Here is a 5088-nt window from a genome sequence, read left to right on the forward strand (position 1 = left end):
GTTAAGGATCCAGCATTGCCATGAGCTGTGGTGTAGATCATAGACACAGCACAGATCCCAAGTTGCTGTGGCTGTGGTGTAGGCCGGCAGCTGCAGTTCAGATTTAACCCCTAGCCTGGGAACTTTCATATGCTGCAGGTGCAGCCCTAAAAAGACATATATATAAAGAGGTGAGATGTGTAACAATTCATCTCACTAGCAGAGGCTCAATCAGCAATACCTTTTTTAAGATTAGAACACCAGAGCTTTGTGGACTACATGCTGAAGCGGCCTTGTCAATAGCAGCAGATTTTGACCCCATTCTAGTCACAGACCACTTCTAGGATCTGATGAATGGAAATATCCTCAAACACAACACAATTTCAGGATAATCACAGATTCCCCTGAAGTGTATGTATATTGAGCCCAAGTGATGAACCCTTCCAAGGAGAACTTTCGAGTTTCACCTTTTCTTCCAGTTGACTCAGTGAGTGGTACAAATTATTTTCCTTGCCCATTGCTTTACATTGGCACCCCCTTCTGTGGTACCAAATTGGTTCCCATTCCCCTGATGCTAGTGGCTGGCCAGCATGGCCTTGGACTAAGTCAATAGTTTGGTAGAGTGCAAACAGGCTGGCCATTTTTCTTCTTTGGGGAAAAACAAACAAAAAAAAAAACAATGGTAAGGAAGGGTAGTTAGTGAAAAGGAATCAAAGTCACTCAATATGGTTAGGCAATCTATTGGTTTCCTATTGCTGCTGTAACACATTACCTCAAGCTTAGTAGCTTAATCCAGCACAAATTTACTATCTCACAGTTCTGGAAGGCAGAAAGCCAAGACTCAAAATCAAGGTTTGGCCAGACTACATTCCTTTCTGGAGGCTTAATCTAAGTTTCTTGCCTTTTCTACCTTGTAGAGACCACTGATGTTCTTTGGCTCATGGCTCTCTGATATCTCCAAGGCCAGCAATTGCCAATGGAGTCTCATATGGCATCAATCTGATACTTACGCTTCTGTCTCCCTCTTCCACCTTTAAGAATCCGAATGATTACATTTGGCCTGTCTGGATAATCCAAGAAAATCCTACTTTAACTTCTGGTGATTAGCAAATTTAATTCCATATGCTACCATTCCCTTTAGCCATATATTCACACACTCTGAAGATTAGTGTACGGACATCCCTGAGAGGCCATTATTCTACCTACTACAATCACTTTCTTCTTGGTATTTTTTATGGCAAAGTAGGACTATGCTCTGTTACAAGCCTTGATGAATATTTGCAGCTTAAAAAAGCAGCAAGTTGGCAGTATTTTTTGAATGGTCATAATAACAATTTATTTGGGGATAATAATACCCCCTCAAAAAGTCTATATATCCCACAGTACAGCACAGGGAAATGTGTGTGATTGGGTCACTCTGTTGTACAACAGAACTTGATGAAACATTGTAAATCAACTGTACTTTAACAGTAATTTTTTTTTAAGTCTGTATCATCTTTAAAATAGGGATTCTCAAAAACTACATATGCTCAGCTCCTAATTTCCCAGCAACTTAATGTCTTCTAAATCCTGATAACTTAGGCAACAGGAGAAATTCTTTTTTCTTTTCTTTCTAGGGCTGTACCTGCAGCATACGGAATTCCCAGGCTAGTGGTCAAATCAGAGCTGCAGCTGCTGGCCTACGCCACAGCCACAGTAACATAGGATCCAAGACACATCTGAGACCTATGGCAATGCTGGATAACCCACTGAGTGAGACCAAGGATTGAACCCGCATCCTCATGGATACTAGTTGGGTTCTTAACCTGTCGAGCTACAATGGGAACTCGTGGAGAAATCCTTTATAGCTCACTACACAAAGTAAAGAGAACACACATGTATTTTGTAAAGAAAGTTGCAAATACAAATAGGGATGCCCATGAAGGCTAAATCAACCTGCGAGAGTAATGAAGAGCTCAAAGGAAATCAGGGCACTGTTAGCACAAGAGGCGGACAAGGTCACTCAGTAGGAAACCTAACAGATTGCACTGTGCATTCACCCCCTAGCTTACAATACTATTACTTCGCACCCATCTTTAGAATGTTCCTCTTTATATCTTTCTGCAAATCAAACATCTTCACTTTTCTTATTCTACTGGACCTTTTTCTTGGTTTACTTTTGCTTTCCTCCGGGGAATCTGGCTGCTTTGTCTTTTTTCCCCCTTTCTTGAGCACTACCTGCCACCATAAAAATAGCTCTCAGTCCATCATCCTAACCATTTTTATTACATGCCTCACGGTCCTTGGCATCCATTTGGTACTTAGTTGTATTTAATCCTGATACTGTCCCACTCTTCAAAACAACTATTTTACGCCATCTTCTCTCTTCTTAACCCTCCAATGCCTCCTCCTCCATTCACAAACATGCCGGTCTCCCTCTCTTCTCAGGATGGTAAGATCGCATTTCACAGGCCTTCTCCTTTGAGGTTAGACGTGGCAGTGCTGCTTACTGTGGCAAATGATATGCAGAATAAGGGTCTTATATAACTTCAGGGACAGGCTTTAAGAGGCAAGATGCCACTCTTGCTGCTTTCAGTCTCAGCAACAGAGGCGCACAGAGAGCCAAGTAGTTCCCTGGATGAGGTTGGAATAGCATTGTCGAGCTGACCAACAATAGATACTTAGCATGAGAAAGAAATAAATCTTTGATGTGTTAAATCCCTCAGATACAGACGTTGCACGATATTACAACATAACCCAGTCTAGACCTTGCTTCCTACGTCAGTGAGAAAATAGAAGCAATTAGAAGACAACTCTTTAATCTCCCATGAACACAACTTTATATGGTCATAAATAATATTATATATGGCCATTAATTAGTCATCATATATTCCCCCTTCCTCCTATGTTACAGATGAATGCTCCATATGGCTAAGGCCAATCTTTCACCTTGGTCCCTAGATTGTACCCTCTTCATTTCAGCATTTTTCTCCTTTGTCTCTTACATCATCAATTTTTCCCTCTCTACTAGCTCACCTCCGTCAGTAAATAAAAATACTATATTACCTCCTGCCTTAAAAAAAACAAAAAACAAAAAGGAGTTCCCATCATGGCTCAGTGGTTAACAAATCTGACTAGAAACCATGAGGTTGCGGGTTCCATCCCTGGCCTTGCTCAGTGGATTAAGGATCCGGCGTTGCTGTGAGCTGTGGTGTAGGTTGCAGATGCGGCTTGGATCCCACATTGCTGTGGCTCTGGTATAGGCTGGTGGCTACGGCTCCGATTAGAGCCCTAGCCTGGGAAACTCCATATGTGGCAAGTGTTGCACTAGAAATGCCAAAAAGACAAAAATAAAAAGTAAATAAATAAATAAAAACCCCTCAGAGTTCCTGTTGTGGCTCAGTGGTAATGAAACCAACTAGTATTCATGAGGATGCAGGTTCAATCCCTGGTCTTGGCCAGTGGGTTAAGGATCTGGCATTGCCCAGAGCTGTGGTGTAGGTTGCAGACACAGCTCAGATCCCACGTGGCTGTGGCTGTGGCATAGGCCAGCAGATGCAGCTCCAATTCGACCTTAACTTCCATATATCTTTCCTAAAAAGACCACCACCAACAACAAAACAAACAAACAACCTCTCCTGTACTAGTCCCATCCATTTTAAATGAATTGCAATATTTACTCCTGTTCTCTCTACAACCATCTCCAGGTAGGATTCTGCTTGCCCAACAGACTGAATCTGTTCTTATCAAGGTCAGCAGTGACACTGAATTTGCTTGGTCCTTATATAACATTGACTTTGTTGATCACACTCCTTTCTTGAAATATTTTCACTTGGCCTTTGAGACACAACTATCTCTTAGTCCTCTACCAACATCACTGGCTACTTCTTCCTGGTCTCCCAAACTCTAAATGTTGTCTGGCCTGACAGCTAAGGCTGCAGACATCTTCTTCCTCATCCACACTTTCTCACAAGGTGGTCTCATCCAGTTTCTTGGTTTTACAAACCATCTCATACACTGATGACACAAAATTGTTACATTTTCCTTGACCTCCACATTTATATCTAATAGGTATCTCAACATGGCCTAAACTAAACTTCTGATTCCTACCCACAACCTATTCTTCCTGCAGTTTTCCCCAGCTGAGTAAATATCAACTCCATCCTTTCAGTTGGTCAGGCCAAAATGTGTGGAGTCATCCTTCACTCTTCTCTTACCCTTATACCCCATGTTCGATCTGTCACAAATCTTGTTAGTCCTACCTTCAAATTATACTCTCAGTTCAACATCTCACCACCACCACTAGACCACCCTGGACCAAATCAAAATTATCTCCCCGAAGAATTCCTCTAATAGACTCATAATGTGTTTCCCTACTTCTTTCCTCCCTATATCATCCCTTTTCAGTGTTACCCTCTCTCCCTGCCCTTCAGTACGCAGGCCCACTAAGCGCCTTTAAAAGCTGGTGCCCTTGGTTGTTGATGGAATTAACACGGATGGTTGAGACAGGCCCTGACCAACTTTTGGGGTAGCGATTCTTCAGCACTTAAGTGTTAGGGAGGTTGTGAGTTCATCATGGGGTTGGTGTCACTCTCTATCCGATTTATGGTTATCTCCAAAGACCTCTGGCTGTGGCGAGCCCCCAACTCCTCCCAGTACTTTTGTGACGCCTAATTAATGTTTTCCTCCCAAAGTACTTTTCCTGTGACTCTTAAAATGTTTATAGATTAAATGCCTTGAAGCAGAGTTCCTTATCTCTCACCCCAGTCAAACAAGGAGTTGCCAAAAGGCAAGCTTTTGGTGCATTTTGGCATAACGCTCCCTCCCCCCCCACCCCCGCCACACTCCTCCATCCCCTCTGCCCCTCCCCAAAGAACTGCAATCCCTTTAAAAGTTTTATGGAGTTGAGCAGAGCTAGGAAACAAGTAAAGTACACCTAGATGCTCACGTACAATGTCTGCCATGGATGGTGCAATGCCCAGCGGCAGCCCCCAAGGCCAGGAACGGAGAGGACTGGATACAAGGGTCAAGGAAAACCAGAGGGAGGAAAGCAAGGTGGAAGCAAAGGCAGAGAAGGAAGGGGGCGGGGCGGGGGCGGGGGCGGGGAGGAGCTTCAGAGGGAGGGGCTTC

This window comes from Sus scrofa, chromosome 1 (genome assembly GCF_054392235.1).
Source record: "Sus scrofa isolate SSC_HxYL_T2T_F1_AM1 chromosome 1, Sscrofa_HxYL_maternal_Yorkshire_Landrace_v2.0, whole genome shotgun sequence".
Classification (NCBI taxonomy): domain Eukaryota; kingdom Metazoa; phylum Chordata; class Mammalia; order Artiodactyla; family Suidae; genus Sus; species Sus scrofa.